The following is a 24,356-nucleotide window of genomic DNA, read 5'->3' on the forward strand; positions in this document are numbered from 1 at the left end:
TATTTCATATATATATGACAGTAAAACCATATGTATATATATGATTTTACTATTAAAATTTTGGTCTATTTCCATCCAGTTATTTTTTTCCTTCCATAGGTTTTTGTGTGTTTCATTTACATAGTTACAATTAAATTGGATATGCGGTCAAATTGGATATATGTAGTTACAATCAAATATGTATACCAACATACATTGGTATTTTGCTATATATACTCTAGGTAACTGCCGAACCTTTATTTGGAGCAGGCTATGTAGTATTCTATAGCAGATATAACTGCACAGATTTTTATATTCTCTTATGGATGTTTGGTCTGTTTCTTTTAGCACTAGGAAGAATATATTTGGCTGTAAATTACATTCTATATTTGAGAAGATGTCTGTAAGGTAGATCCAGCCATCTGATTTCTGGGAAACTAGAGATACAAAAATCTTTGAAGGTTGTCATTCATTTCACTGAATTACCTTCCCAGTCATGTTTGTGACAATTCATCCTCTGTGCATGCTGTCAATATGGAAGTGACCATTTTACCACACCCTCACCAGCATCTTTGTTAATTCAATATAATGAAAAACAGCACCTCTTTAAAATACGCACATTTTGTCCTGGATGGATAGTCTGCAACAAAGGCAACCAGGGCCTCTGTTTGTAAGACACGAAGAAAAGCAAGGCGCCAATGGAGAAATGTCTCCTAACCCGGGGTTCCATGACCAGGGTTGATGAAATCGGAAGTGTTAATTGCAGTGACTCAACTGAACAATGGTACCCGTGGTGCCTTTACCAGACCAGTTTTGCATCATTGTTTCCAGCATTGGCTCTGGCTGCATTGTCTACAAACCTGATTCTTGGACCTGTGTGGAGTTAGTCAGCTCTGGCCAATATTTTCTGCTTGGTTTCTTTCACTCACACCTGCACATTCTGACTGATACACTAAAGACGTGGTGACTTCATTGGAAAATGCCTGTGCGTATCCATTTCTTGCCCTTTATTTTTGTTGGTTCACTTAGTCTCTTAGATGTTGGGTAAACCATCTGCCATCTCATCCACTAAAGGCAGATAGAAGATACCTCCTAGTCCAGTCTTAAAGAAAAACGAAGTGGGCTCTGTATCACCCACAGCTCCTGGAGCTGAGGTTAAATCCCCAGATAACACACTTCTTTTTTTTTAGTGGTTATTTATTTAGTTTTGAGAGATAGAGAGTGAGAAGGGGAGGGACAAAGCAGGAGAGAGAGAGAATCCCGAGCAGGCTCAGCACTGTCGGCACAGAACCTGATGCGGGGCTCAACTCACGACCTGAGCTGAAATCAAGCTTAATTTACCGAGCTACCCAGGAATCCTCCCCTCCCCCACCAGATAATACACTTTCTGAAGGTTTTGGATCCCTGGCCTGCAAGTTGCTAGGACCCGGGAGATTTTGTCTTAATCTAGGATATAATGAAGCTCGGCTTCGTGAGGACCACTGATGAGTTTATACATTTGTTGACCGTGTACTCCCCACAGAGCTTCCGAGGATAGAGTGTCACGGGAGCAAAGCACATGTGGCGATGACGAAATGTAAAGTTAGACTTACGTGTCCTGAGTGACGTTAAGTGAACACCTGGCTGGTTCTTTCTAGACCGACATGGTCCTTCATGTGCCCTTGAACTCCATGATGTCCGAGAAAAGAACATGGGAGTTTCTGCGGGGCAGTGACCAGCCCTCCAGGATTAGGATGACAGATGTCACTGAAAAGTATCGACACGAGCTTAATCAGGGGCATGCAGCTGGCTCGGTCAGTGGAGCATGCAACTCCCGATCTTGGGGTCATGAGTTCGAGCCCCATGTTGGGTGTAGAGATTACCTAAAGAATTAAAACTTCAAAAAATTAAAAACTGAAAAAGACAAGCTTTGTAACAGTATTTCAAATGATAACAATGTTATTTAATCTTGGCTGAGTGTTTACCATATGCCAGGAACCATACATTAAATGCAGTGTCTTAGTTAAACATCCCACAAACCTTAAAGTAGATATTATTATCATTTGAGGCTCAGAGAAGTTCGGTAGTTTATCTTCAAGAGCTTGCAAGTGATTGATCCAGGACTCTCATGGCATCTGCCTCAGTGCTAGGTATTTAGAAGTCACCTGGTGGCAATCTGTCGAGCAGACACAGTTGGAGGGGAGAATTATATTGTAAGAATACATGCAAAGTTGTGGGGAAATGTTCACTGTCCACGAAGAGAAAAGAAAAGAGGGTTAAGTAGGAGCATGTACACTCTAATTTAGGAGCATGTATACTCTACATGGGGAGAAAAGGAGAAGGGACTTCTCCTTACAATGGGGAGAAGGGTCTTCTTTACTTAGTCTAATGATTCAAATGCTAATCTCGTCGAGAAACACCCTTTACAGACACATCCAGAAATAATATTTCACCAGCTCTGGACATCCCTCCGCCTGGTCAACTTGACACATAAAATTAACCGTCAGAAATGGTGTCCGACGTCCTAAAGCCTGGGTTGAGAGGGGAAGAAAGTTCGGATCATCATAAAGACAGCGCTACGGGAAGCAGGTGAAATAGCAGCTTTTTAAAAGCCAAATCTCAAGGTCTCCTCCTAGATTTACTCTGCAAAACACGCACCGGAAGTTCTTAGTTTAAACCAGAGCATCCAAGGCACAAACCCCATCCCCTCATCCCAAGACTCCCTGCAGGGCCTCAGCTTTTTATAAAACCTCAGAGCAATCAGGTGGCCTCCTAAAGCAAAGGCTTGACCCCCAGCCCAGCCTCTCTGGCAGCAACCAAAAATCTCTATCCTTCTAGGACAGATTTTTTTTTTTTTTTTTTGCAATGAACAGGAAGACAGGAATGAGAAAGGAGGAGAGAAAAAAAGAACGAGTTGGAGATAAAGCCAAAGTTTTACCGGGGTAAAGCCCAGATGCTTTCCTCCAGGTCCACTCCTCTGCAAATCACCCTGAACAGGGTGGTGACTCCCCCTTTCAAACTGGCTTTTCACGCCCGCGTGTTAGTGAGACAGGAGACGTATTTCTTTCATAACTTTCCAATTTGTGTTATCATACAAGCCATAGATGTTCTTTGCTGAAAGCCTGAAAAAATAACACAGTTGGAAAAAATGACAAAGAAAGAGAGGAAATTTAAATCACACATAAAACCATTCCCCATCATCCAAGCTCTTCTGGAATTTAAATCATTCTCTAGGCACTGGCATAAAGCAACAACTTCCTTAGCCTCGGTCAATATAGATTTTAATCAGGCTAAATCAGAGCTTAATGAAACATCTGCTGAAAGATGTGTTTTGTCTCCTGAGTCTAGTCTGCATTGTAGAAACCTCTTTTTGGCTCTCACATCAGGCCTGAAAGAGGAACCGGGGCTTCCAAGTCGAGATCACCATTTTCTAGGAAAGGAAGCTTGGATATTTGCACGCTAAATGGCCCGTAAGTGTGTAGACAGGACTCTCTCTCCCTCTCTACTCCTCCCCCAACACACATAGCTTTGTATCTCTGTGTGGCCAATGAACTTGCAGGACACACAGCTCAGGGACGCCTCTCCAGCTGACTCTGCCCATCTGACTGACCTGCTAATCAGAAATTCTCTTTTACTGTGAGCAGTAACGGTGACCATTCACAGAGGGCCCACAGGGTTAGGGTTAGAAGCTACGACGGACTGCCCATCTATTTCTTGCCTTCCGTTGACGTAACTGGTCTGCGGGTGGCATCTCAGTCCTGCCCCCAACACTCACCAGTTCCCTGCAACCCGGTGCGTGTACGCATGCGCGCCCTCCTCTTCCGGAAAACACGCTCCCCCTCCTGCCGCCCAGGGCCCGTGGAGGCTCGGTCTTACCCCCTCAGGCCTTTCTCATTCACTGCCTTTGAGGCCCTCGACCATTTTCCGGATTTCACTTACCTCTACTCAGTGCATGACCCCTGAAATCTACACCTCAAGGTTAATTTCTTGAGCTTGCCAGGTCAGTGTTTCCACGCGGTTCTTCTGCTGTTGTCTCCAGCGCAAAAGCATCTTACTGCAGCCCACGTTATCGCTTGACTCGAAAACCTCCATACATCCCTTCCTATGCTAGACGTGCTGCTACGTGCTTCAGAGAGGTGGTTTCATTTCATCTTTGTAAGGGCTCTACCTTATCTACCAGTCAAGAAACAGGCTCGGAGGAATTGATCAGCTTAGAAGTGCAATGCATCCGACTGAAAGTACCCACTCTTCGTGATCAACGACTCTGCCACCCAATGTCCACTTTCACGAGTTCACTTACACCCTTTCTACTGTGTAATCCCATTTGTTTCTTTTTTTTTTTTAATTTTTTTAACGTTTATTTATTTTTGAGACAGAGAGAGACAGAGCATGAATGGGGGAGGGTCAGAGAGAGAGGGAGACACAGAATCTGGAGCAGGCCCCGGGCTCTGAGCTGTCAGCACAGAGCCCGACACGGGGCTCGAACTCACAGACTGTGAGATCATGACCCGAGCTGAAGTCGGACGCTCAACCGACTGAGCCACCCAGGAGCCCCAATCCCATTTGTTTCCACGTGGCATCTGAGTTCCGCCCCTTTAACGCTAACGTTTATGGTTCTGTGGTTTGCAGGTCTGAAGTCTTCTCCCCCTTCCTTTCTGTGTCCCGTTTCTAGAAACACAAGCCTTCATCCTTTGGCCTCACCATGGCCTTCCTTTCACAGGGTTGTTAAGAAAACCCACTGGCATAATGCCTGGGAAAGGACATACAATCAATAAAGGTAAAGTCTAATCGCACTGGCTGGTGGTGAGCCAATCGCGTTTCCTGACTGAAAGGGAACAGACACACACAGTCTTCAGTGACCTTGACACGTCACCCCCACCTTGAAGATTTCCCTTTCCTCTTCTGTGAAGTAAGGAGGTCGGACGAAATGATACCTGTGGTTCCTTCTGATTCTAAAACTTGAAGATTCTTCTTCTTCAGAACAGATGCTATTTTCCACCTCAAGGAATGAGAGATTTTTCTGATTCAAAAAAGCCATTACATCAGACAAAGGCGATATCAATAACCTTTTAGAATTTCCCTCCTCCCTCTTTGGAGGAGGAAGTGTTTCCGTGTGTTTATTTGTGCCTCTGAAAGCATAGTGATATACTATGACAGAGTGACCTGTGATGGCAAAGTTTGACATTTAATCAGAGAAATTGAATAAATTATTGTGTACAATGATATATTCCTGATTATTTTGTCCCTTGGAGTGCAAAGAATCCTGTAGTTTCTTTTTTTTTTTTTTTTTAAGTTTGTTCATTTATTTTGAGAGCGAGAGTGAGAGCAGGGGTGGGGCAGAGAGACAGGGAGAGAGAGGGAATCCCAAGCAGGCTTTGCAATGTCAGCAAAAACTATGATGTGAGGCTCAATCCCACGAAACATGAGATCATGACCTGAGCCAAAATCAAGAGTAAGACACTTAACCGACTGAGCCATCCGGGCGCCCCTGGAATCCTGTAGTTTCTAAGAGACCCGTATGAAGCTATGTGGTTTCATTTATGACTTATTGTGTACTTATTTTCAAAAAGCAAACAAGTTCTATGGACTGAACTGAGTCCCCCCCAGATTTCACATATTGATAGTCTAACCTCCAATGTGACTGTATTTGGAGACAGGACTTCCAGGAGGTAATTGAAGCTAAATAAGGTCATAAGGTTGGGATCCTAATCCTACAGAATCCTTATCCTAATCCTAAAGGATCCTTACAAGAAGAGGGAGAGACAGATCCCCCTCTGCCCCTCGTGGGAGGACACAGCAAGAAGGTGAGCACAGACAGGCCAGGAGGAGAGCTCTCAAGAGGAAATGAATCAGCCAGCCCCCTGACCGTGACTTCCAGGCTCCAGAGCTGTGAGAAAAAATTTCTGTTGTTTAAAGCCACCCAGTCTGTGGTATTTTGTTATGGCAGCCTAAGCAGGCTAAGACAGAAGTGTTATCTACAGTATAAGCCTGAGTTTTAAGCCCAGCAGCACATGCCTAAATATATATTTATAGATCTGCTATTTTTACTATTTATCCTTGGAAAAGGTCATGTCTTTGCTTATGTAGCCATAAATTTAAGAATAGTATTTTAAAACAGTATTATTCGCTACCAAAAAAACGTCAGTGGGCACTTTTTCCCCCCTATAAAAGAAGATAGAGTCTTTCTCTGCTGACCGAAGAAATTTTAAATTTAAATAACCAATATAAGGCCAACTTGTGTGTTTTGTGCTTCCTCTGTCAGGAGGATGCCACTCAACCCTGCCGAGTAGCTGTTAAATAATAGAGCCTACCACGGAAGGATTTCTATTGCATGGAAGCAGTCCCAGGAGGGATGTGACTGTTAGAGGCTATGTTTTGGCAGTGAGAATCAGATGTTATTCTGCAGTTTTCCCCCTTCCCTTCACCTTTCTACCTTCCACACACATCCTGCAAAAAAAGGTCTTTAGAAAAAAAGTCTAACAGGGGCGCCCGGGTGGCTCAGTCAGTTAAGCGTCCATCTTTGGCGCAGGTCATGATCTAGTGGTTTGTGAGTTCGAGCCCCGGGTTGGGCTCCGTGCTGACAGCTCAGAGCCTGGAGCCTGCTTCCAATTCTGTCTCCCTCTCTCTCTGCCCCTCCCCTGCTCACACTCTGTCTGTCTCCCTCTCAAAAATATACTTACAAAAATTAAAAAAAAAAAAGGAAAAGAAATAAAAAAGAAAAAAGTCTAACCGCACCCAAACACTACTAATATTTTTGTAAGTAAGCTCTGTGTCCAGCGTGGGGGTCGAACTCACAACCCCGAGATCAAGAGTCATGTGCTGTACTGACTGAGCCAGCCAGGGGCTCCTATTAATAATATTTGTTTCACATTTAGCAATGTCTTACGTACCTAAAGCCAAGGGAATTTACATGTTCACCAAATGTCTGCCTGGGTGTTGACATGTTTGCAAGTAGTAAGTCTTCCATCCACAAAGCGCAGGACGGTTTTCAAAATGCTAGCATACTTGTCAGCTTCAGGACTTAAACCTTAAGAGCTGTCTGAAGCTGTCTGAAAACTAGGCTCCGAAAAATAAGTGGCAGGAAGACAGGGTTCCAGGAACGCCAAGCCTCGTCGAGTGTACTGGCTACGGGAACGTAACAGACACAAAATTCCCCGAGCCTAGAGTAGCTAACAGGAAGAGAGCACCAAAATAAATCTCACAAATGGAAAAAGTCAAATGTGCCTGCCGTTTCTGTTTTTGGAGCTCTTACTTCCTGCATTCAGTGACACAGACTAGTTGCCATAGTTATGGTGCAATTCCTCAAACGAAGAATAGGTCATTTAAAACTTACTAGCTTTGTAATAGCATAGACTGGTGGTTTGCAAACTTTTTTGGCCTCAGGACTCCTTGACCCTCTTAAAATGATCTTAAAAACTGTTGAGGACTCTGGAGAGCTTTTGTTGATGCGACTTCTATCTGTCCATTTTTGCTACATTAGAAAATAAAATTGAAGAAATTTTAAGTATTTTATCAATTTATCAAAAAATAATATACTGGTCTCACGTTAAACTAAACATCTCCGGGCGCCTGGGTGGTTCAGTCGGTTAAGTGTCCGACTTCAGCTCAGGTCATGATCTCACGGTTTGTGGGTTGGAGTCCCTCACTGGGCGGGCTCTGTGCTGACAGCTCAAAGCCTGGAGTCTGCTTCGGATTCTGTGTCTCCCTCTTTCTCTGCCCCTTCCTCACCCTCTCTCTCTCTCAAAAATAAATAAACGTTAAAAAAATTTTTTTTAACTAAACATCTCATTGTCATTACAACGTAACTATGTTTTCCCAAACAAAACAAAACTTGGTGAGAACACTGGCATTGTTTTATAGCTTTAGAAATCTCTTGCACATCTGGCTTCAGAGATGGCTGTATTCTCCTAGAAGGCTTCTGCCTTCTGGCTGTGGCGATATCACTCACATAGCTCTGGAAAACTGCAAGCCCTGGAAGAATGGGAGTGAAAAAGTCAAATGATGGGTTCATATTTTTAATGTTTATTTTATTTATTTTGAAATGGTAGGGGACAGGGGCAGAGACAGGGGGGAGAGAGAGAATCCCAAGCAGGTTCGGAGCTCTCAGGGCAGAGCCCAGCGTGGGGCTCAGTCCCACCAACCTCGAGATCATGACCTGAGCCGAAATCAAGAGTCAGATGCTCAACTGACTGAGCCACCCAGGTGGCTCACCCACCACCTGGCTGAACACCTAAGGTATTCATGTTTTTTTTTTTTATCAAAATAGTCTTTGATCTTCAAGTCTGTCTGAAAGGATTTCCAGGGTCACTGGGCTATACTTTGAGAACCAGTGGAATGAACAACAGCAAACCCCTTAATTTTAAAAACACATGTTTTTAAGAATATGATATTTATTTTCCTTTATATATACAGTAAACTAGACTATACTATATTGGATATATCCCTTCTAATAGGATCAGCTGAGTATTCTAGTTCTTGTCTTTCCCTTGGCTTTACAGATAATCCAGAGTCAGGAAATTCTAAACAATGAACAAGGACTCCAACCCATAGAGTCTCAGTGAGGATCCCCCGGTGAGGGCCGTGATTACCCCAGGGACTACTGCTTTTTGTGCAAACACCAAACAATTACAGGAGTACACGAATGCAAAAGTGGGTTCCCTGATTAATGTGAATTCAACCAGGCACACTTAATCTTTGTACTGTGAGTTCTAACAAGTAAGATTCAATTAGGATGTCAACAGGTGTGGAGACGAGAGGCTGTCCCCAACTTTCAGACTTTGGGTGCCCCAAAGAGAGGGGCAGACCTCCATATGGTGGCCAATCAGAGGCAAGAGAGGGCCTCTTTGTCTAGAACAGCAACACCCTGGTTCTTCCACCTTCTCAGATCTATCTCTAACAATGTGGGGCAAGGAAAGCTCTGAGCGCTGGCTCCATATTACCCATCCAGTGAGAAAGGCATTCAATGTTTTGCCACATGCCACAACTGGGAAACACTCAAATGCACCATTACTTAATAGAGCAATTTAGAATGTACTGTCTTGGGGGCGCCTGGGTGGCGCAGTCGGTTAAGCGTCCCACTTCAGCCAGGTCACGATCTCGCGGTCCGTGGGTTTGAGCCCCGTGTCGGGCTCTGGGCTGATGGCTCAGAGCCTGGAGCCTGGCTCAGAGCCTGGAGCCTGTTTCCGATTCTGTGTCTCCCTCTCTCTCTGCCCCTCCCCCGTTCATGCTCTGTCTCTCTCTGTCCCAAAAATAAATTAAAAACGTTGAAAAAAAAATTTAGAATGTACTGTCTTGTTTTTATTTACACCATCAGCTAAGCAAATGATAGAGATGTCACAGTCCCTTAATTCATCATTCCTCGTGAAACACCATGACTTCCCTCCCTCCCTCCCTCCTTTCTTCCCCAAATATTAATTATATACCCACTATAAATGAGGCGTTGTCATAAACAGGCCCTCATATTTTTCTGGCTACCAATTTTGTTTATTTTTAATTCGTAAATATTCTTTTTTCCTAAATGAGAGGAAAAGCATGCCCATTGTAGAAAATGTTAAATATAGTAAAGCATAAGGAAGGCAATTATAATTGCCCATAACTAATCTCTAGGGGGTAATTTTAATAAATTCTCCTAGATCCTTTTCCTGTGGCTTTACCTATTTGAGATGATACGTGTGTGCCATTTTGTTTCCTTATTTGTTTAACGTTGGATGATAAGCAGCTTCAATGTTGTTTAAAACTCATCACATGGGGCGTCTGGGTGGCTCAGGACATTGAGCGTCTGGCTCTTGATTTCAGCTCAGGTCATGATCTCACAGTCGTGAGATCGAGCCCCACGTCGAGCTCCATGCTGAATGTGAAGCCTGCTTACGATTCTCTCTCTTTCTCTCTCTGCCCCTCTCCCCCCCCTCCAACCTCTCTAAAATAAAGTGAAATGGAAGAGAAAAGAAGACTCATCATAAGCCTAACTTTAATGACTAAAATTGGTGGTAAATATCTCAGTGGAGAAACCTTATTTCTCATTTCAGATCTCCTTAGGATCATTTCCTTCCTGGAAACGGAATTACCCACGGAAAAGTTACACTTCACAGCTTGTGTTAACATGCTGGCAAATTACTTTCCCCAGTGTGTCAAGATTATGCCACCCGATGAGAGGGCTCACTTCATTGTACCCTCGCCAGTATTGAGGGCAACGTTCATTAACACAAGATCTTTGCTAACATGATCGGTAACAGCAAAAAAATAAACAAACGAAAATGCTATCTTAAAAAAAACATTGCATGTTAGATTAATAGCAAAATAAAATCTTTAAAAGTGCAAGCAAAATTATAGAACACTTTAAATTTCTAAATTAAAAAAATTTTTTTTAAATCTTTATTTATTTTTGAGAGAGAGACAGAGTGTGAGCAGGGAAGGAACAGAGAGAGAAGCATACGTGGAATCCGAAGCAGGCTCCAGGCCCTGAGCTGTCAGCACAGAGCCCGACGTGGGGCTCGAACGCACAAACCGTGAGATCATGACCTGAGCCGAAGTCGATGCTTAACCGACTGAGCCACCCAGGCGCCCCTGGAACACTTCAAAATTGTAACATAAAAGTTGAATGAACACACTTGTGCCCAGTTTTCATTAATTCGGTGAGTGAAAGGGAGGCAGAGCTTGGATCATCCAAAAAGCCATTGGATCAAGGTTTTGGTGACAAACACCAAAACCGATTCTGATTACTTAATCAGAAGAGAAATGCCTTGGAAGGCCAGCAGGCAGCATGCCATAGAGACAGGAAGACTGGAGACTCGGTTCCATCAAACAGGGTAGCTTGGTTGTTGGAGTCAAAACATGTCAGACCACTTAGGACAGGCCATTTGGGACACCATTGGTATTGCCATTGGACATGCCCACCTCTCACCTCTGGCACTGCTGTCTGCAGGCACAAAAGCCACTTCACAGATAACGCCATTATTTCTAAAATGTCTCCTTTTTGAGTCACCAACTCCAGATTCAAAGACCTAGATAGGAACTTCTCATGGGCTGAACTTAGGTCACATGATAGAGACAGTGAGTATTAGGCCATTTTGGCTCCCCGCCCCCACATATTTATTTATTTATTTATTTATTTATTTATTTATTTATTTATTTTGAAGGGGGGGAGGGGCAGAGAGAGAGGGAGAGAGAATCCCAAGCAGGGATTGGACGACAAGGGGCTCAAACTCACAAACCGTTAAAATCATAACTGAGCGGAAACCAAGAGTTGGGCACTCAACCCACTGAGCCACGGAGGTGCCCCTGGACCATTTTAGTTTTGGTGAGAGTTTGGGTTGTAGGTAGCAAGACCTTGATCAATGGCCACGATAAGTATTTACATAAAATCCTTTGTTTCATAATATTTTTTCTTAGGAATCTGGTTCATCTTCTTAATCATGACTGAATTTTTAGATTGCCTAGTAGGCCACGAGATTATCTAGTCCAGAACTGCAAACTCAAATATCAGATCTTCAAATGTCAGCAGGGTAGGGCACACAAGAGTGGTCGGGACCCCGGAGGATTGGAGGGCACTATCCCCGTGTGAAGGGAACCTCTTGGCCCCAGCTGATGGTTGCTAGAACCTACCATGAACCAAAGCTGCCAGTTCTTCAACTTTTCATAATACGCCCAAGGTCTGAGGGGTTTTTGTGAAATTTCCTGATGTTAAAATTTGGAACCAAATTCAAAAGTAGAAAAACAATGACAGCCATCACTTTTTAAAAATCAAGGCTGATGGGGCGCCCGGGTGGCTCAGTGGGTTAAGCCTCCGACTTCAGCTCAGGTCACGATCTCGCGGTCCGTGAGTTCGAGCCCCGCGCCGGGCTCTGTGCTGACAGCTCAGAGCTGACAGCTCAGAGCCTGGAGCCTGTTTCAGATTCTGTGTCTCCCTCTCTCTGACCCTCCCCCGTTCATGCTCTGTCTCTCTCTGTCCCAAAAATAAACGTTAAAAAAATTTTTTTTTTTTTTAAATAAAAATCAAGGCTGCCTCCAGAGTCAAATCTTTACATTTCATCTTGCACTGCCTTGTCTCGGCAGTCACATCTCTGTCTCGGAAATCACCTCCTACCCAAATTCGGGAGAAGTGGAACAGTGTCTGTTTTTCTTCCAGCAGTAGCCGCGTTTGCAAAACGTTTGTAAATGAACAGAATCTGCCCAGCCTGCAGAAATACCTTTTTAGTGTCTCGGATGAGAATTCACACCTTCACTTCTGCTACTTCCTAAGTGGGTAACCGGGGACAAATTACCTGTCTGTGTCCCAGGCACGGGAAAAGTTAGAAGGCCTTTCCATAGGCCGGGGCGACGATAAAATGAGATGCCATAGTTAGAGTATCTGGCGGAGTGCCAGGACCACACTGAAAACACTGCCCAAGATACTAAACAATGCCCAGGAGGTATCTTCGGGGTGCACAAAGTCAGAAGCAGGGAGGGGGGGGGGGGGAGTCGGGGTGTTGCGCGTAAACCCCAAGGCAGAATTCCGAACACGAGGAGTAAGTGGGGTTCTCACCCACACCCCGTCCCTCCCTGACTCCGGCGCGAGTTTCGAGTTTCCAGCCGCCTCAGGCCGTCTGTACCCCGCAGCCTTCAAAGGCACCCCCTGGGGCCACCTGGGGTGGGGGTGGGAAGACCGACGGCGCAGCCAACGCGGGTCCGGGCCGTTCCGGGCTGGGAAGGGGACGCGCGGGGTCTCAGATGGCAGAGTGGCAGCCGGCGGTTTCCCAGTCGCGCTAGGCCCGCCGTGGGGACTCGAGGCCACCTGCGAGCTTTCTCTGCAGCGTGCGCGCGGGGGAGGGGCGGAGGCAGCGGCGGAGGCGGCACCCAGGGGCCGCGGCCGGGGAGGCCGGGACCATCGCAGTGACAGTTTCTTTCCTGCGGTGGCGGCGGCGGGGACGGCCGGCCCGCGCGTGGCTTCCCCCAGGGGCCTGGTCGGCGCGGGTGCTGCGGAGCGCGACCGCCGAGGGGCACAGGCGGGGGAGAAGGGGGAGGAGGAGGGGGAGGAGGGGGAGGGGAGGAGGGGAGGGGGGGAGCGAGGCGGGAGTGCAAGGAGCTGAGCCGCGCGCTGCGCGCACGAGGAGCGGGGCCGGCGCGGCCGAGGCCGGCGAGCGGGCGCTCCACGCTGGGGGCCGCGTCACCCGGCCGCAGGGCCTTCCAGCAAAAGCCACCGCGGCCCGGGCTGCAGCGGCCAGACGGATGCCAAGGCCACACGGCAGGCGCGGGGACAGCCGCCGCAGCCGCCGTCCCACGCGGGCTCCGGACCTCGGGGGGCTGCGGGTGAGTGGCCGCGCGCGCGCGCGTGAGTGTGAGCGCGCCCCGACACGGGCGGGGGCGCAGGCGGGGGGGCAGGTGCCCGCGGGCCCCTCTGCGGGGCTCGCTCGGCGGGGAGCAGGCGCGCTCTGCCGCGGCTCACTTCCTTCCTGCCGGTCCTGTGCGCGGCTCCCGCCGGCCCCCGGGGGTTGCTTTCACCTTGACCGGGGAGGCAGGAAGCGGTGGCTGCCGGTGGCGGGGCGGGACTCTGGCGGTGACCTGTGCGCGTGTGCTTCTCGTTCCGACTCGGGGTGCAGCCTTGGGGAGGGTGCCGGCGCGCCGGAGGACCACCGCGCTGCTTCTGGGGTGCGCGGCGTGGGGGCTGGAAAACCGGACCTTGACCCGCCCCTGCAGGGCGAGTGGGGCGCCTTCCTAGATGAGGTTGACTTTTATGCCATTTTCCCCTCCCCTGAATAATTCAAGCCTTAACCGAAAGCACAGAGAAGTGGATAGTCAGCTGAAACGTCATGTTCCAAAACTCTCTGAAACAACCCACGGTCCCGATCCAAGAGCCTAAGGTGCCACAATCACTGGGGGGTTGGGGGGGGTGTATTTAAGTTGTGTAAGTAATGAGTAACTTAGGAAACAGAACCTCATCGAGAGGATCGAAAAAAGTCTTCTATCTGGTTGGCACTGGGGGTGGGTTGGGGACGGCTTTCTGGAAATCAGCGTCTGATGTGAGTAAAACAGACATCTTTCAACGTAAGCTGCAGGGAGCACCCTGCTTTGCAAACATCCTGCTAATCACGGAGAATAAAACGAAGTCCTGGGTTTTAAGGAGTGTCCAGAATGATCCTGGATATCACTAGGGTGCCCTTTGAGGATCTCATGAGTCAAGGCCGGCAAGGTCAATATGGCAGATTTGTTCTAACAGTTAAATTACACCTGGATGTTTGAGTTCCTGTTCCAAGGGGGCGGGGGTGCTTCCTTTTTCTATGGTTGTTTTACAACAGAGATGAAACCACTGCGTTCTGTTTCTTTCCAGACCTTGTTTTGGTTGGCAGTCTTGTATTTGTGGGGTGGATGTTCAATTACACTTCAAAAGTTTGGGGATTGCGCTGTAGTAGGCATTGTGTAGGTGCACTAGAAAAATCTGTATTTTTCATACAAGTCAGTGTCTTTGAGAAGGAGGTTCCTCTTGCCATGTGCTCCATGACAGCGTCTTCATTCAAAGACACAAAATGTTGTTGGAGACCTAGAAAACGACCTGGCTGCTTGCGTCTGTCCAAGTACATATACGGCAAATTGTTGGCCTCTTGGGATATACTTGAGCTGTGATTTATGTATCAGCTGGTTGTTGGGGATTTTAAGACCTGCGTTTTCTTATACTCCTTGCTAAAATATGCGCCATTTAAATTACCAGGCAGATGATTCTAGTCCGTTATTCATATTGCCAACTTTGGGGCTAGTTTCTTGCCTGCTTTTGTGCCTGTTTCACAGGAGGCTTGGAGGGCGAGAGCACAGAACCGTGGCCCCAGGGTATGTTCCGCAGAGAGGCTTCTCCTGGAGAGAAAAAGGTCTCTGGGGTTGGTTCCTGAGAAGACTGATAAAAATAGTTAGAGAGTTGTTCATGCTAGCTGCCTCTTTTTACTCTCAGCACAGAGGACGTAACCGACACAGCTTGGTCGTTGTGTTCCTCCATTAAGGGCTCTTCCCAAGCCAATTTACAGCTGCAATCCGGGAAGTGAGGTTGATTTTTACAGGGAAGCAAAGCCTGGTGATTCTTGCACAAACTAGGAGGGAGTAGGAGGAATGTGAGAGGTGCCCCCAAATCCCAGCTGCCTACCTGGAAGGATGCATTTATAAATTAGATCCATTTTAATCCACTGGGTTCGTGATTCTGCCCAACACTACTAGCATTTTTTGTCAACCCTGTGAGAGGTGTGTAAGTAACTTCGGTTGAGACCCGGAGAAATGACTCACGGTCATCCTGGAGAATATTTGAATCAGCTTTTGGTCCCTAAGGCTAATGGATTACAGCTGCTCCATAAAGATTTGTTACATGAGTACCAATTCTAAAATGTGTATCTTCCCAATTTAACTACATCATCACCTCTTCTAGTATGGATTCTCTTTAGCCATCCCTTGGCATGGATTACTAATCATTCCATCCAACTGAAGCCCAGTTGATACATTCATGTAAAGACTGACTTCCTCAAAGGGACTGTAAGAATCCCTCCAAACAAAACATAAACACACAGCACTGTGTTTGTACCTGTTGACCTGCTCATTCCAGCTGTCCAAACATGTCAATTGTCCGGTCGGACATGTGAGTGTACATTCAGAAGTCCTGAGTTGACATCAGAATGCTCGACTCAGGAATGATCTGGATGTAGCCACATCTAGATGTGGCTTTTGTCAGAAATTATTTGCACTTCTAAGCAAATCAGATGAACTTCTAGTACAATCCTGTATCTCCTCATGCTAAGTGGAAAAGCCGGTTAGACATTTGGCAAGTTGCTAACTCTTCAAAGCACATGTTGTTTGATTTTTTTTACATTTTAAATTAAACCCATGTTATGTTTGCCCATTGATGTGGTTGCCTTAGACACATTAATTCAGACTGCTGGTTACTTAGTAACTTGTATTTATTAAAAGCAGCCCCTTGATCTAAGTACCAATAATTCATATGTTTTGATTTGCTCTAGTTAGCCTTTCAAGGTACTCTTGGAAATGGGTGCATTGTATGATTTAGAGTGTTATACCTTCTTCTTCTTCTTCTTCTTCTTCTTCTTCTTCTTCTTCTTTTTTTAATTATTCTGACTTTCCATCCCCAATCACTAGAGGTTTACCCTGTGGCTCATGATCTAATTTCAGGATGAAAGATTAGAAAGCTGTCCGAAATTTGCCCGGATATTAACATTATAGTGCATATTAATAATGGAATTTTTCTCTTGCATAGCCTTCCTTTTATGTGTTTCGGTCAAGCTTGTTTCATTCTGAACAAAAATCAGATGAGATCCTTAATCACTGAAATTTTTCTTTCTGTTGGGTGGTGTTGAAAATAAATATGTAAAATTAAAAAATAGCTCATCGCTGTTCTGCAGTGACCTAAACACTGCTATTCTCTGCATAACGAAACATGGCCATTCTCATTAAGTAGTTGTTTGGGAAGTAGGCACTCGAGCACTTGAACAAGAGTTGAAAGCGTGTTCCTGCCATGTCTTAGTAAGGCCCTTGAAAGCCAGGGTGTGCAATTTTGATTGGATGAGGTAGCCAACTCAAGGTAGGTTCCCTGAAAGCAGTAAGTGATGAAGGCATTCTTTCAGAAGAGTGTTTGGCACTTGAGTGGATTTGTAGAAGGGGGAGGGGGTGGAATCAAGTGTCAGTAATGACGGCCTGATGGCATAGCCTCCCGGTGACACTGAGTGGAGAAGGGAAAATGCCAGGCAGTCAGACCTCATGTGCAAGAGGGGCGGTGAACCTGGGCACGAGTGTGACCACCCATTTGTTCCATATCTGGTCGGTCACAGCATCCTTGAGCCCTGGTGTAACCTCAGAATCTTGCAAACATCTGGCAAATATTTATTAATAACTATTAATAAATATTTAACATGTGCAATATGCCAGACACTGGACAAAACCTTACGTGTGTTTTCGCAAGGACAATGGAGTAGTTCGAAGCATGGATTCTTTTTGCCATTTACCAGCTGTGTGTCCTTGGTCAAGTCACTAACTTCTCTGAGCCTCTATTTCTTCATTTTTCAATTGGGATATTAATTTCTGTCTCATAGGCTTTGGGGCAGGGTTGAGTAGATGTAAATGAAAGTGTTTAGAAGTTTCTGGCACCAAGTTAAGTGCTATGTGCGTTGCTGTTGTTATTATTAATTCATAAAACAACCTTATGGAATCGGTATCATTTTGCAGATTAAAAAACGGAGGTACACACTCAGGTATCACCTCACGCCAGTCAGAGTGGCCAAAATGAACAAATCAGGAGACTATAGATGCTGGAGAGGATGTGGAGACACGGGAACCCTCTTGCACTGTTGGTGGGAATGCAAATTGGTGCAGCCGCTCTGGAAAGCAGTGTGGAGGTTCCTCAGAAAATTAAAAATAGACCTACCCTATGACCCAGCAATAGCACTGCTAGGAATTTATCCAAGGGATACAGGAGTACTGATGCATAGGGCCACTTGTACCCCAATGTTCATAGCAGCACTCTCAACAATAGCCAAATTATGGAAAGAGCCTAAATGTCCATCAACTGATGAATGGATAAAGAATTTGTGGTTTATATACACAATGGAGTACTACTACGTGGCAATGAGAAAGAATGAAATATGGCCCTTTGTAGCAACATGGATGGAACTGGAGAGTGTGATGCTAAGTGAAATAAGCCATACAGAGAAAGACAGATACCATATGTTTTCACTCTTATGTGGATCCTGAGAAACTTAACAGGAACCCATGGGGGAGGGGAAGGAAAAAAAAAAAAAAAGAGGTTAGAATGGGAGAGAGCCAAAGCATAAGAGACTGTTAAAAACTGAGAACAGGGGCGCCTGGGTGGCGCAGTCGGTTGGGCGTCCGACTTCAGCCAGGTCACGATCTCGCGGTCCGTGAGTTCGAGCCCCGCGTCGGGCTCTGGGCTGATGGCTCAGAGCCTGGAGCCTGTTTCCGATTCTGTGTCTCCCTCTCTCTCTCTGCCCCTCCCCCGTTCATGCTCTGTCTCTCTCTGTCCCAAAAATAAATAAACGTTGAAAAAAAAAAAAATTTAAAAAAAAAAAAAAAACTGAGAACAAACTGAGGGTTGATGGGGGTGGGAGGGAGGAGAGGGTGGGTGATGGGTATTGAGGAGGGCACCTTTTGGGATGAGCACTGGGTGTTGTATGGAAACCAATTTGTCAATAAATTTCATTAAAAAAAAAAAAAACGGAGGTACACAGAGGCGAGGGAATTGCTCAGGGTCATAGGCTGCTAAGTGATAGAGTTGGGAGTGAAACCCAGGCAGTAACTCCGGTGCCTGCTTTCCAAACGTGTGTGTGTGTGTGCGTGTGTGTGTGTGTGTGCGCGTGTGTGTCTGTCTGTCTCCTGTAACCCATACCAGGTGCTGGGAACACTGCAGGGAGCGTGGAAAGTGGGGGCTTGTCGATGGAGACTGAGGGCTCCAGTCATTTCCACTGTGGAATTTGCCATCTCCAAAAGAGAATACATACCCAGATTGTTGCACAAAATTTTTGCTGGTTTTCCTTGATATTTTGGTATTTTGTAAATCCTGTGTTTCATTAAGTTCTTTATTTATAAATATATATTTTTTTTAATTTTTTAAATATTTATTTCGTTTTGAGAGACAGAGAGAGACAGAGCAGGAGAGGTTTAGAGAGAGAGGGAGACACAGAATCTGAAGCAGGCTCCAGGCTCTGAGCTCCGAGCTGTCAGCACAGAGCCCGACGTGGGGCTCGAACTCAAGAACCGAGAAACCCTGGCCTGAGCCGAAGTTGGACACTCAACAGACCGACTGAGCCATCCAGGTGCCCCTTAAGTTCTTTATTAAGCATGGTTCCAATGTGTGTTTTCACCTGTGCTTGAAATACTGGTTATTTTTGTTTCTAACGGTTAACATATGCAGTGTATATTCATTTATTACATCTCCTTATATTCAGTGATTCTTTGCTGGAGGTAGAGAGGATAGGTCTCCTTAATATATACTATAATGTATACATGATCTATTATTTACATAATGCGTAATGTGATACTATGTGTTTGTATAATATAGGGTATATAAGCTTTATGCAATGTATATAGTATGTGCATCATATAACATGTATTATATACATCTGTATATGTTATATAATATATACTATATAATACATTATATTAAGGAGACACATTGTATACAAGGAATCACTGGGTACAAGGAGAGATGTTACAGGGGCGCTTGGGTGGTTCGGTTGGTTGAGCGTCCGACTCTTGGTTTCAGCTCAGGTCATGGTCTCGTGGTTTGTGGAATCGAGTCCCACATCAGTCAACATGCTGGCGAACCTGCTTGGGATTCTCTCTCACTCTCTCTCTCTCTGCCTTCCCCCCACTTGAACTCTCTCACTCTCTCAAAATAAATAAAGAAACTTAAAAAAAAGGAGAGACATTACAAATGAGTATGTGTACATTATATAGTTGGGCAGATACCAGCATGCTGGACCACGTCTGTGCCCTTCACCTCTCTCTACACTCCCAGAGTCTTGTCTCCCATTTGTGAGCCATAGTGAGTTTATAATGACATTTCATAACAATTTTTATTCAGAATATTTTATAGAATAACAGCAAATAATTTTGGGTGTTTTTTTTTCACTTGTTGAAGTTATTATGTTTAAATAGAAGAGGCCAGATTTTAATTATAGGTGGGAAGACTGCCATAGCAACAAAGAATAAAAAATCCTTAATTTCCACAGAGCTACTTTAGAATGGAATATGTCATCACCGATTTCAATATTTTACCATTACGTTAGTCCTTGTAATTCTTTGTTCTGATAAATAACTTTCAGAAATCTGTAACTGGTATTTTTTTTCCTAGGGAGGCAAAAACTTTCCTTAGTCTTGTATAAAGTTAACAGGTACTATTTTGTTGAGGAAAAGTTTTAAATCTCATCTTAAAAGGTATCGTCTGTGTCCTTTGACTTAATTTTTTGTATAAATTGCACATTATTATTTAAGTCAAGTTCAATTCCTTTTAAAGCGACTGTTTTTAAATTTCTTTAACGTTTGCTTATCGTTGAGAGAGAGAGAGAGAGAGAGAGAGAGAGCGTGAGTGGGCGAGGGGCAGAGAGAGGGAGACACAGAATTCGAAGCAGGCTCCAGGCTCAGAGCTGTCAGCACAGAGCCCGACACGGGGCTCGAACCCACGGACTGTGAGATCATGACCTGTGCCGAAATGGGACACTTAACTGACTGAGCCACCCAGGGGCCCATGAAGCAACTATTTTCAAATTTTGAGAATTTAAACCCGATTTTGAAAGAGCAAGATGGTATTTGCCACAGGCCACCACCTGTGGTCGTGATGGGCCCTGGAGGCTTCATACCCTGGATCCACCCCCCCGGACCCTGCCTGGGGTTGGAAGGAGGAACCTGCTCACTGGTACTCTGACCACGCCTCCCGCCCTCGTGCGTCTAGCGTCTCTAGGTTGGAGTGAATCAGGGGCCTACGCGGCCCATCGGTTCCTCTTTCAGTAGCCTGGGTTGTCACCACGGCCCCCAGGATGCCAAGCAAGGCAGGAGGTTGAACGAGATGCCTCGTGGCCCTGTTCCCAAGAGAGAGTCAGGGCACGCGAGAAACACGTCTTCTGAATTAAAAAAGAAAACCTCGTTAAGGATGAAAGAGTTTGAGTTTCGGTGGATTTGGTGTTTTACTGTGTAAACCTTTGCTGTGCTTTTGTTGCGACGGAATCACAGAAGCTGAACCAAAGATCCCACTCGGGCTCATGCAAGAGAAAACTCTACAGGGACCTGCCAGGAATGACTCATTTTGATGGACTTGATGACTTTCTGGGTAATTTGGAAACAGGAGGCCAGCGATGACTCATCATGAACCCTTCCTGGCTCGGGGTGAACACTGCCTGCCTCTGTTGCCTTTACCCGTGCTCAGAAAGTCACTGTAGTGTGGGGGCCTTATGGGAGTGTAGCACTTCAGATGTGAATGGCTGAGGCACTGACTGGCTGTGCACCTGTTAGTTAAAGGCAGAAAGAAAACGGTAATGAGTAATAGCGGTTAGGGTTAAATGCAGCTCCTCCAAGGACCATGTGATTTTATTCGTCCTGTTGCTAGAACTGTAGATTTTAACGCCAGAAAGGTGCATTTCAGCCGCCAAGAAGGCATGGAGACAGGTCTTCGTGGCTGTGGGTTCATGCTTCAGGCTTCAAATTTTTTTTTGAGTCTGTCTGTGAAAGGCCGGTTGATGAGCTGTTCCTCAGTCCAGTCGTCTTTAACAGGAGAAGCAGACAGACACGATGGGTAGAACAGAGTTAGAAAAGAGAGGCCTGAAATAAGCCGTTTCTTGTAAAAATGGGGCAGAGAAACTGCTCACTGAATCTATATCGAACTGCAAGCAAACAAAACAAAATGGAAAAGATAGAAATCGCTTGGACTCCTTGGTGAGTGTGAAGCTTTGTTTTCCTGATTCATGAAACATCCAAGAAGTTAAAATACATGTTTTTAGAAAAAGTCTTTTAATGTTTATTTATTTTGAGAGAAAGAGAGCATGAGTAGGGGAGGGGCAGAGAGAGAGAGAGAGACTGAGAGAGAGGGAGAGAATTGCAAGCAGTCTCCGCAGCACAGAGCCTGACGCAGGCTCGAACTCATGAACCGTGAGATCGCGACCTGAGCCAAAGTCAAGAGTTGGAGGCTCAACCGACTGAGCCACTCCAGGCGCCCCTAAAGTGTGAGTTTTCAAAGAAATATTCTTTCCAGCAACTACATATTTCGTTTTCCTGTGTGACAGTAAGGCCACCCAGCTCGGCCATCAGGCTGGACCAGCTTCTCTGCATTTAGAAAGCCTCTGAATAACCACCACTGCCTTAACAATATCGTGGAGGAAGAAAGGCACAAGTAAACTCTGACTTCATTCTGGAGAAACTTGACTCGGAGAGTAACTTACCAAAATCCACGCATCTGGGAACTAGCAGGGCCAGGATTAGCATCTGGAGCCACCTACTAAATTTAATTTAATTTAATTTACCTACTAAATCTATCGACTTAACAGAAGTATAAGTTGTCTGATTATGAAGTGATACCTACTTGTGACAAACTGTACAGACATGGATGAATTGAATGCGAGAAGTCCTTGAGGATCCCATTGTTGAGAGAACAGCCTGAGAAACATTCAGCGTATGTTGGTCAGACTTTTTTTCTTGCAAATGCCCATATATATCAACTACCCACTGATGAGTATTGCAAGGAGGGAGTCCTACTTTCTGTTACTCTACAACTTGCTGCTCCCCCCCCCCCCCCCCACTTAATGCTATAACTGGGACATCTTCCTGGTTCCGTGCATATAGATGTAAGTCCTTTCTAATGGCATCCTCCATTCTACAGATTCTTTATTTTAAGTAACACCCTTTTGATGGCTATTTTTACTTCCTAAATTTTCATATTTTTAAACCATGCTGCAGTGAGAGAGAGAGGGAGGAAGGGGTGTGCGTGCGTGTGTGTGCGCGTGCGTGTGTGTGTGTGTGTGTGTGTGTGTGTTATATTACTTGGTCTAAGGGGACATCTTAGAATTGGAATTGCATATTATAAACAGGAATGCATATTATAAAAAACTGCCAAGTTTTCCTCCCGTCCTCATCAATATTTATTCTGATCAATCATGAAAATGTTATTAATCAAATAACTGAAGAATGTCCTGCTCAAATCTGTAGTTTCTTAACTATTAGTGAAATGAAGCATTATTCACATTACTTGGTATTCATATTTCTCTTATGACTCGTTCATTCCATTTTCCTGTTTTTATTCAATTCTTTACCTCTTTCTTACTGTTCTGCAAACAGTAAGAGGTAATAGATGTTATAGGGTCGCAAGAGACGCCAACTGTTTTCCTTCCGTTCGTTTCCTTTCAGAGGGATGGTTAAGGTACTAATTGAACCTGAAAAACAATAGTTTAAAGTAATGTCAGACTTCCAAAAAATTGCAGCAATGTAATACATGGAATTTTTGTATGTCCTGTAGCCCGTTTTCCCAAATGTGAACCCCTTTCATTATCACAGTAGTTGTCACATCCGGAAAGTAATACTCTCACGTTGCTCTGTCTAATGCACAGATCTCAGTGCACATTTCTTCAGCAGCCTTCTGGCCCGGGAGCCCCTGCAGAACTGTATTCTCTTTCAATCTGAAACAGTTGCTCTGTCTTTAATCATTGTGACACTTTCTTAAGAGCGATGGCTGGTTGTTTTATGGAAAATCCCTCCATTTGGATGGGTGTGATGTTTCTTCATGAGAGAGAGAGAGAGAGAGAGAGAGAGAGAGAGAGAGTGTGTGTGTGTGCGCGTGTGTGTGCACAGTGGCAGATTGGCTGTGGAGTTCAGGAACCAGGAAGACTCAGGGTGGCCATTTCTACGTTTCACCAGGTTTTGTGCAATTGACGAGATGTGGGTACCATTCATTGAGGTGGGGGAGACGTTTACTCTGCGCAAGTCGAAAGCACCAAGGTTTCCGGTTCCTGGAGATGTCACATGTACAGTATCTTTGCCTACTTTTGTTCCCATGCTTCACTAAGTCCACTTAACTCCTAAGGCCTATAGCTTTTCCTCAGAATTTCTCCCAAGAGCTATTTGTTCTCCAGTCTTCTTACCACTCAGCCCAGACTTGGGGGTACCTCATCCACAGTTGCATATCATCCTAGGGGGTGCCTTTTCCTCTCCTCTGGAATTTTATACATTGCTGTCAGACTTTCTTCTTTCAGCTCTATGGAAGTGTAACTGGTAGAAATTACTTTCATTTATTTATTTTTTTTTTTAATTTTTTTTTTCAACGTTTATTTATTTTTGGGACAGAGAGAGACAGAGCATGAACGGGGGAGGGGCAGAGAGAGAGGGAGACACAGAATCGGAAACAGGCTCCAGGCTCTGAGCCATCAGCCCAGAGCCTGACACGGGGCTCGAACTCCCGGACCGCGAGATCGTGACCTGGCTGAAGTCGGACGCTTAACCGACTGCACCACCCAGGCGCCCCGAAATTACTTTCATTTAAGAACCACGTCCTGAGTGCCCAGTTGGGGCAGATCACCTTATGGGGCAGAGTTGCGAGTTAACTAAGAAATTATGCATAATCGAAGGGTTTCAGGGCCATTTTGCCTAGTGGTAAAAAGCAACCATAGCCTGGACTTACTCCTCACAAAAAATTAATTCCACACAGATCAAAGGTATTTATCCAGAAATACCCAGTCAGGAAAGTACTGGAAGAAAAGATGGGTGGACATATTAAAAAAATTTTTTTTGTCATCAGTGAGTTTGAAGACTTTCTAAAAGATGATGAAAAACCCAGATACCATAAAGAACAGATGGAACCCCTTAATAGAGTAAAGTTTAAAGTGTTTCGTACAAAAATTAAACGCCACCTAAACTGATAAATGTACAAGGGAGGATGGAAATGG

At 45.2% G+C, this 24,356-nt stretch overlaps 1 protein-coding gene and 1 long non-coding RNA gene across 5 annotated transcripts in view; one reads left to right on the forward strand and one right to left on the reverse strand.

The window, feature by feature from the left end:
* Positions 1-2,021: 2,021 nt before the first annotated feature.
* LOC125148223 (uncharacterized) lies at positions 2,022-3,673 on the reverse strand. Its single transcript, XR_007145457.1, has 3 exons — positions 3,569-3,673; positions 2,897-3,080; positions 2,022-2,134 (listed from the first exon to the last, which is right to left on the reverse strand). It is a non-coding gene; the product is annotated as an uncharacterized LOC125148223 (long non-coding RNA).
* A 9,299-nt stretch (positions 3,674-12,972) lies between these two features.
* Positions 12,973-24,356, forward strand: part of STAMBPL1 (STAM binding protein like 1) — a 50,384-nt gene continuing 39,000 nt past the window's right edge. The window contains exon 1 of one of the 4 annotated variants that reach the window (XM_047825654.1): positions 12,973-13,242. The gene's annotated coding sequence lies outside the window, so the exon portion shown is untranslated. Of the gene's footprint in view, positions 13,243-13,654; positions 13,794-22,081; positions 22,102-24,356 lie in introns of those variants that run through there. The other 3 variants (XM_047825649.1, XM_047825651.1, XM_047825653.1) reach the window with 3 other exon arrangements.

This window comes from Prionailurus viverrinus, chromosome D2 (assembly GCF_022837055.1).
Source record: "Prionailurus viverrinus isolate Anna chromosome D2, UM_Priviv_1.0, whole genome shotgun sequence".
Classification (NCBI taxonomy): Eukaryota; Metazoa; Chordata; class Mammalia; order Carnivora; family Felidae; genus Prionailurus; species Prionailurus viverrinus.